The sequence below is a fragment of the Triticum aestivum genome, chromosome 6D (genome assembly GCF_018294505.1).
Source record: "Triticum aestivum cultivar Chinese Spring chromosome 6D, IWGSC CS RefSeq v2.1, whole genome shotgun sequence".
NCBI classification, from domain to species: Eukaryota; Viridiplantae; Streptophyta; class Magnoliopsida; order Poales; family Poaceae; genus Triticum; species Triticum aestivum.
Genome location: NC_057811.1, coordinates 250645476 through 250655071, shown reverse-complemented (window position 1 = coordinate 250655071; position 9596 = coordinate 250645476). Strand labels below are relative to the sequence as shown.

The 9596-nt window shown below is 44.1% G+C and overlaps 1 long non-coding RNA gene across 2 annotated transcripts; it reads right to left on the bottom strand.

Annotated features, from left to right (window-relative positions):
* Positions 1–1614: 1614 nt before the first annotated feature.
* LOC123144561 (uncharacterized) lies at positions 1615–8178 on the bottom strand. 2 transcript variants are annotated; one of them, XR_006471701.1, is made up of 2 exons: positions 2038–8178; positions 1615–1942 (listed from the first exon to the last, which is right to left on the bottom strand). It is a non-coding gene; the product is annotated as an uncharacterized lncRNA (long non-coding RNA). The 2 variants fall into 2 exon arrangements; XR_006471700.1 differs by having other exon boundaries at positions 2567–8178.
* Between the last annotated feature and the right edge of the window lie 1418 nt (positions 8179–9596).

Sequence of the window (9596 nt, the reverse complement as noted above, 5' to 3'; positions counted from 1 at the left end):
TGAATTCTCATTCCAATCTCAATTATTCTCTAGTTGGCAAGCATAATGTGATGGGGAAAGATCTTGGCACATATGACCAGTCAAATATATTTGATCATGAATTAGCATTGTTGACAATTATCTCTATGATAAATGAGTTGGGAGGCGAAACATTAAGCCCCTATCTTTCTCTGTGTTTGATGGATGCCATTTGTTATAAGTCAAGGTGTGCAAAACCAAACCGAAAACCAAAAACCAAACCGAAAAAAAAAGAACCAAATTTCGGTTTTTTCAGTTTTTGGTTTCAGTTTCAATTTTTTATTTTCAAAACCATATACCCTTCAGTTTTTTCGGTTAGAAACCGACAGTTTTCGGTTAAACTGAATTAAACCGAAACTAACTCCACTGTATGAAGGATTTTAGTTGAAACTGCAGCCACTCCTCTATTTATAGCCTTCTGCCCACCACGGTGCTGCTCCAGACGCGAGGTGGGACTAAACGCTGCAGCTTAAGCCAACGACCTGGGCACTCGGCGTACGTTGTGCTTGCTTGGGCCTCAAATTACCAGCCCATATGACCACTCTTGTCGAGCGACCCCCAGGCAGCCGATCGCTTGCCTTAGAAAAAGGCCAGCCAGCCGCTTTTGTCATGATTAGGATTGGCTCTTTCCTTTTTTTGCTTGCTCTGTCTCATAAGAAAATGAATATAATTGACTCTTTCCTTTTGGTTGCTCCCTCACGTAATAAAAAAAACCTTCCTAATCTCAGATCTGCTGACATTTAATACTTAGGACCAGTCCATGTGTGCCATCTAATAATCATGTAATCTACGTAGGCACTTCTCACAAGAAAATGCTTACTTACATACACAGACCGAATCATGTGACCAAAATATATTTGTTGTTCATTCAAAAATTCGCGTCAACTTTGGTTATTTTGGTTATTACCGAAACCAAACCGAAATTAAATGGTTATTACCGAAACCGAACCGCATTTATGTATAAAACCATATAAACCGAAGTATAAAAACCATATAAACCAAAAACCGTATAAACTGAACCGAATCAAACCGAAAAAACCGAACGCACAGCCTAAGTTCTAAGAATATGCTTTGAGTACTAGCACTTAGTTTTTGTTGAGAATAAGTTGAATTGCAATTGCTTAGTGATTGAGAACATAGGTTGTTAAGTTTCAAGAGAACTAGTGGACCAGTTGCGCCAAATGACGCAGAGGCACCCTAAATCCATGTGCACGATGAAAATATTAGCCATGGTTTAATCCCCTTTAATAGGAAACATGGTCGATTGTTGTCTACACTGAGATGTATATACATATTTTAACTTGATAGCACAGAGTACTTGCTACCATGTTCGTAGTGACCCATTTGAAACCAAGTTCACATTGAAAACACTTGCATTTTTCAATGACTTTGTGTTTGAGCAAAAAACATATAGACTTTTGTTTAAAAATATATGTACCTTTAAAATCATGAGTGCTTTCAAAATATTTTCATTTCTTAGGAGCTTTAGGTCTGAGCAAAGATGTATGATTGGAGCTTTAGCCCTTTTGTATAAAAAAATAATGAAGGGGCATCAAACATTGAATAGCAGTTGAACAATAGTTCAAAACGTCTCCATAATAGCAATATGTATCGTCAATGACATTTGTTTTTATAACTATCAAACATGTTTAAAACATCCTTTATATTGAATCCACATAACAATTATTTATGATAAGGGGCACCATCACATAGATTAAAGAAAAAAGAGGGATTAATCAATAGTTCAACACTAAAGCATCGCCCACTTGCATGGTGGTAGGAGCAAGTGGCAATGTGTCAAGTCTCTAAGTTGCGGTACATATTCTAAATCCTTGCGGTGCTCCATGGTTAGCAATGTATTGTCATATGCACATCTTCGCTACAACCGATGCATGCACCTCAAACAACATGCTGGTGTTTTTACCTGATAAAATAGATAGTGTTACAATTTTATTGCCAGGTGCAAATTGTACCAGCGACTTGTATCAAACAAATGCAGTGTTTCATTAAGATCATTACCCGACTATTCTTACCAAACGAACCAAAAAAATGTTGTTTTCCCCTGTATTACCTGAACTGGTTACAATATAAACAAAATTAACCCTGTCGTGGAATAAAACCATTATGACCTACTAAACCCAACCTGACAAAATGATCCATTTCAATACAGAACATTTGATGTGTTGTTAATTGCCAGTTGTTAAAAAAAATTGGAATAGAATCATTGCGCAAACATAGCTTGTATTGCGGTTTACAGAATGAAGGAAACTCAAGCAATATTTTAACATTAATTTATTTTCCATCCTAATGATAGCCTCATACAGCGCCATATCTCTAACCTTGAGCTTTTTTTAAAATACCATACAAATATGTTAGATGGACGCAAATGCTTCTATTCTCCTTATTAATTTGTTGCTATGTAAATTTGTAAGATATACATGCAATTCCAGCTAGAAATACACTCACAAATTTCCATTGAAATCATTATGGGAAATTAAGAACAGGTTCACCTTTTTGTTGACAGAAAATAAAGAAAGAAAGAACACACCGGAATTTTAATACGAGTAGCAGAGAGGTGGAGGACCATAATCCTTCTTCAGGCAGAGACAACAGCGCACGGCTGGGCATCGGAGGGCTTGGCGCCTGATGAAGAGCGCGTGGCATTATTGGATTGACCTCTTGGTAGATGAGCATGCATGAAGGACATCAATACAAAAAGTGATATAAAATATTAATACATTTTAGGTTCATTTATGTTTTTTTAGCCAAAATGTCCTAGCCAAAGAGAGCTGCCCTGGCAGAACAAACATTCCAGGGTTCTTTTTTGGAAGCCACAAGAACAAACAAACGGCCAAACAGAATGTACAGAAAAGGCAATTTACTCTTAAGGCCTGACAGGCTGACACACAAAAAACTTGGAATAGTGACTGTGAACATTCTGTTGTAGCAATCTACTCTGAAGCACAGAAAAGGCAATTTACTCTTGCCGCACAAAATTTTAACAGTTATTTTGGCATTGTATTCTTCCTAGTATGCTTAGTTTATGCAAGAAAATGGTCGTACTTCAGTTATACATTACACAAAGGTAGATCTAGAAGAACACTTGGCTGACCACATAAGAGTATAATTATGTAGCAGCAGCATATACCATAACAGCTTTAATAACAGGATTGGTACCTAATCACATTATAGCCAACGACAGCTATTCGGCGGCGTCATTAACCTGATTAGTACCTAAGAACAACGGAAATTTCTTTTAGTAACAGTCCATGCAGAGTATGGCATCTAAACCTTCTAACATAAACATAATTACAAAAACCTTATAGAAATTTGGTACCAGCTAACTTCGGTTCGATCATGTCTTCACCGCCGCCTAACCCGTCTCTCCCGCTGCCGGTCACCTCGTCGCCGACCACCACGACCGTCGCCCCGCTCCTGCCCGCGCCGGGATCCTCCGTCGCGCCTGCCCCCGCCGTCCTCACCTCGGAGGAAGTGTCCGGGGCGCCGCGGGACCTAAACCAGGCGGTCCAGGAGATCCGCCTGTTCTTGGCCGGGTCCTACGGGCCGCACCAGGCTGCGCCGCCGTGGCAGCCGCCGCACTCGTCGAGCCGCTGCAGCTGCCATCCACCGCCCCGCCCTAGCTGCAGTGGCAACCGCCGCTTCTGGCGGCCTCTGCCGTGCTCGTCGGGCCGCTGCAGCTGCCATCCACCGCCCCGCCCTGGCTGCAGTGGCAGCCGCCGCTCCTGGTGGCCTCCGCTGCGCCCGGCGCTCTGCCGCCGCAGCCGCTGCCGCTGCCCGACGCGACACCGCAGCAGCTGCAGCGGCCCCCGCCGGTCAGCTCCGGCCCCACATCGACCGCGCCGACGGGAGTCCCGGCCCACCAGATCAAGTTCCCGCCATCGCCATCACCGCTTTCCCAGGGCGTCCCCATCCAGCAGATCAAGTTCCCGTCGTCGCCGTCACCGCTTCCGGCTTGGATCGCTACCCACCACGTGTCGGCGGCGGTGAGGCTGCAGGCTGCTGCGCGCGGTCTCCTAGCGCGTCGGCGTGTGCGGGAGATGCGTGGTTTGCAGCTGCCGCTCCTCCCAGTTGTCCTTCGTTGCACAAAGGACCTCGATCTCGTCCCCACGAATAGCGACCTCAAAGTCTACGACATCGGCGGTTTGGGGGGGGGGGGGGGGGGGGGAGCGCACCCCTCCTTGTCATTCTCCATCGCAAGCCCTCCACTCTTCTCTGTGCGGTGCAGACCAACAGCCGTCCGGTGGGAAGAAGGCAGGGTGTCACCGACAGGAGCGCACCACGTAGCACCACTGCATTCCGCCGGCCGCTGCAAGGGCGCGCCTCTGCTGGTCGCTCTTGTGACCACTTCCAGGTGGCCATACCCATGCACTCTTTTTGTCCAGATGGTGTCCATGGGATCCAGGTGGTTGTACACATGCATGTCCGACGTGCGGATGGTGTCCACTTTTTGTTAAGGGGTCCAAAATAAAGCGTCCCAGTCCATTTCAGGTTGAGAGTAATAAAACAAGCCGAGAAGTAAAAAGCTTGTTTTTAGGTGTTAGGTTTGTGTTGCGTCGAGTCATGGTTATAAGGGTCGCTTGCTTGGGAGTCAAGTAAACCTCTCTATATAAAGAGAGGAGATGTATCAATCTAATCAAGCAAGAATTAAGAAGGAAATCCCTTCCCTCTTGCCCGGCCGTGGGCAAAAGGCCCCCGGTCGGCCCTCTCGTGCCCTCCTAGCAGCGCCATAACAAATAAGGAATTGAAAAACAAGAGAACAAATAAAAGGAGGCACGCACACTTGTAATGCAAACCATGCCAATTGTCAACTTATTTTTTAGATCTCACAGAACATCAACTCAATTGTGAACTAAAAGATGGTTGCCATGGTAAAATAATCTTTCTCTCATGCCTTGCTCATTTAAAAGACTACACAATCAACTACTTATTTCATACACCAGAATAAACGTCACATCACGTGCATCCGAAAGGAAAAATATATAGATGGATACAGTAGGGGCCTCCCCTGCTGATATATGGAGCAAATTCTATTGGAAAATGACAAAACCGTTAAGAACTCAAACAAAGAAAAGTTTAGCTGAAGCATTTGTAGAATGGTGATACAAAATAATAGGAGTACGACTAGGAATGGATATTAACATAAGGTCTATGACAGCAGACTCAGAAATTTAGGTCCAAATAAAGAAATAAGCCTTGTCACCTGATGCTTGCTCCATTATACCACCTCTTCTGGCTTAGCGGGGAAGGCGGGAAATGGAGAGGCATGGTTGAGACCTAAAGTATCCTAACCTTTCAAAGACGTAGTAATAGAATACTCGAAACGTTCATTAAAAACCTCATAGCTGAGCCACAATTCACATATACATAATTGAGCATGCGACCTAAAGTATCATAGTTAAGCCACAATTCGCAGAAATTTTAAGTCCAAAAAAAAAAGAAGAAATAGCATGTTGTAAGATTAATATCCACAGATACATAGTTGAGCTACAACCTAAAGTATCCTTACCTGTCAGAGCTATGCTAATAGAATATTCAAAAGCTTCATTAAACTATCATCATATTGCCCAGCCACGGCAGCAGTGTACGATCATCAAAATATGTAGGTGCAGAGTGCAGACCTATTCACAGGTTAGCTGAAGCGGTATGAAAAATTCAAGCATTAGCTGTTACAATATTATTCATCGGCAAAGCAGTATGGGCTACCATCAGCGCGACATTACAGGGTGGCGACTTCGGCCTCTGTGGTCGCAAGTTTTCTAAAAAGCAACATGGATGAATAGCTACCTCAGGAGTGTTGCTCCCGGAGAATTGTAAATTTGTAATACTCTTTTTAAAATGAACAGAGAAAATCCGCAATGACCAAGATGTCCAATTCTTCAATTACGTACTCATATATCAAGGTCTAGAGTATATCTATCCGGGTCGTACAGATGCAAACTGAAAGCAAAGTGGATTTTAGGACAGAGCTATATTGTGACCAAACATGTAAATAAGAGAATTCTGCAGTGCAAGAGCACTTTTAGGACAGGGTTATATTATGACCAAATTAGCCCATGAACTTATAATAAAAAAGGACATGCGTAGGGAAAAACACTGCCCAAACAAAGTACAGAGAAAAGGAACGCCCAAATAAATATGTTGACAAAGGCAAAGGAAGAAGACCACGTCATATTTGAATGAATATATATAATCTATTCCAGACCTTGCCTAGTAGAAACACAGTGACAAGCAAGCACAAGATGCATCAGCTTACGTATTTTAAACCACTGCCATTGACATACACGGATGATTACATTACAAAGGCATATAACCTGACATATAGGCATGGACGCTGATACTATGACTTGTTTATGCCCCATGCCCAACTGTCATGCCCCTAGTCTTTCTTATATCAAGCACAACAGCAGCAAAGCGAACAAAAATGTAGCCACTCAACACTTGGAAAACAGAAAACAGTGAACATACGCAAACAAATCAAACTGACGCAAATGCCCAGCCTCCAGTCAGCTGCTCAAATATGCTCTCTGCCACTAAGGGGAAATATGGGATATACTTTTCTTAACATGAAACATTAAGTTCTAGATGTCGATAAAAGATTTAGTCTGCTTGCACATCATTTGTTCGAGCATCACATACTCTCAATTAACCAACAACAATCATGAAGCACATACCTCCCCATGTCATAGGCCATTGCCTCCAGTTCTTGATGGACTCCTTCAATAGCGCAACGCCTTCCATCTGTAGCAATGCAAAATTCAGCAACAAAGGTAACAAGCCTAGTGAGAGAGTGGATAGCAGAAGAAACACTTTCAACCAATTCCGGAGAAACAGAGAATATGTATAGGAACTTCCCACTGAAGTAACAATGCAATGCCATTTTATATTTGTAGCAGGTTAGTTTAAGAGAGATTCTGGTAAAAAAATCTATTTTTTTAAGGCTACCTCTTTCCAAATAAAAAAGTAAATTCAGTAACCATGTGAATAAGAATAAAATGCAAATTAACTTGTTTAAGGCCACCTCTTTCCAGATAAAAATGTAAATTTAGTAACCATGTGGATAAGAATAAAATGCAACTTTCTATCTTCATTAAACTTTTGAGTTCTCTACTGAAAAATTAAAAGGACGAAATTAATCACTGGAAAGTAGCATTTCATAGTGATTTAGCTCTTTGCTCAAGTTGTTTTGCCCACCTCTTCCTCAATCCTTTTTTTGGTTTTGCCCACCTCTGTCAGTTTGCCCTTCCTCACTAATAGTTTGTTCTTAGCTAAAATTGGTTGTTGAATCCATTTTATGCCAAAAAGGGACACTCAAGATAAAAGAGAACTTTGATCCAAAACTAAAGAACAAAAAAAAAAACGGGGTGGCCGGTGGGCGTCGACAGCAGGGCTGGGCCATCTTCCTCTGGCTCTGTCTTCCTCGTCTTCCTCGGTGTTGACCAATCAGCTAGCTCCAAAGAATGAGGATATGGAGAGAAGCGAAGGGGGGGAGGAGGGGCACGGTGGTGGTCAAGGCAGGAGAGGAGGAGAGATGCGAATGGCCTGTGCCGGCTTGTGTTCCTCCATCTGCCGCTGCACCTTCCTCTCCTCTTTCCTCTCTCTTTCTCCTTCATCTCCTTCCTTCTCTCTTCCCCACATCTTTTCTCTCTCCTGCAGGGACAAGCTCATGGCACAGGACCGAATCGTGCGCCCCAGCTATCGCCGTTTGCCTGCAGGTCGCCCCCGTTGCTGGAGATGCTCGCCGCCGCGCCCTCATGCCTCGGATCTGGCGGGATCCCCTGCTCCTCCACCTCTAGCGAGAAGACCCTGGCGGCAGCCGCGGCTTTGTTGCGTGCTCCCCGTCGGCTTCCTGCCCAAAGGCTCGCAACGGTCGTCCACTGGCTCGCGGTGGCGGCGGCCCCTGACCTCTTGCGCGGCAGCTTCCTCCTGGTGGCATGGTCGTCGGACAGAGAGGAGCGAGGCGGAATGGCGGCGATGGCTGACGAGGAAGGACGGAGGAGGACGAGGGAGTGCGGCGCTGCGGGGTTTGGGAAGGCTAGGGTTTGTGCTGTGGGGATTGTGGACCTGCGCGACTCGAGACGAGACGCGGTGCGGCGCGCGCGGAGCTGACTGGCGAATCCCTTTCGCACACGAGTGCGGTTGACCCAGCCAATACAAGGGCGAGACGAGCCCATCCGTTATTGGGCAGGAAAAAGCAACCGTAGGGTGAAAACAGATTTACCGGGAGGTGAAGATCCGACGGCCCAAGCTGAAAACGAGGACGATTAGTGGTCATGAAGTCAGCAAATTGGGGGATCACCATGGAGCCAAGTTCGCTAGCAACCTTATACTAGATTAGAATTCATAGTTTCAACCATAACACGTGAATTGGTTGCTAATTTAACATGAGAAGTTTTATGAGAAGGAGTTGTTATGATGCTAGAAAAAATGATTGAAATTATCATTGATCTAATTTGTGCATTTTGTCAGCATTCACGCTTCATAAATTATTTCTTTTATCATTTACCTACTCGAGGACGGGTAGGAATTAAGCTTGCGGATGTTGATACGTCTTCAACGTATCTATAATTTATGAAATATTCTTGCCATGTTTACAACAATTATATATGGTTTTGGTATGATTTGAATGGAACTAACCCGGACTGATGTTGTTTTCAGCAGAACTACCCTGTTGTTGTTTTTGTGTAGAAATAAAAGTTCTCCAAATGCAACAAAACTTTTTGACGATTATTTTGGAACAAAAGAGGCACTATAAGCTTCATGGGAGGGCCAGAAGAGCCACGAGTTGGCCACAACCCATCAGGACACGCCTAGAGCCCAACCCGTGTGCAGGTGTATCGTGCTCACCTCAGGGCCCATCTTCGCCTCAAACCGACGCCAAAAAAATCCTATAAATACAGAAACCCCTAGAAATAACCCTAGATCAGAAGTTCCGCCGCCGCAAGCCTCTGTAGGCACGAAAAACCAATCTAGACCCTGTTCCGACACCCTGCCGGAGGGGAAAATCATCACAGGTTGCCATCTTCATCATCCCGGCGGCCACCATGATGAGGAGAGAGTAGTCTACCCTCGGGGCTGAGGGTTTGTACCAGTAGCTATGTGTTTAATCTCTCTCTCTCTCTCGTGTTCTTGAGATGGCACAATCTTGATGTATCACGTGCTTTGTTAATATAGTTGGTTCATATGGTGTTTTCCCATCTCTATCTTGTTGTGATGAACTGAGTTTTCCCTTTGAGACTTCGTTTTTATCGGATTGAATAATTTTATGGATTTGAGAGCACTTGATGTATGTATTGCTATGAATACTCGTGGTGAAAATGGGGTATCATATTGATTCATTTGATATGTGTATTGGCACTCAACTCGCGGATTCCCGAGGTGACATTGGGGTAATCTATGCATAGGGGTTGATGCACGTTCTCGTCTTTGTTTCTCCGGTAGAAATCTTGGGGCACTCTTTGAGGTTCTTTGTGTTGGATTGAGTATTATGAATATGAAATTATTTGATGCATACCGTATAATCAACTCACGGATACTCGAAGCGACATTGGAGTATCTAG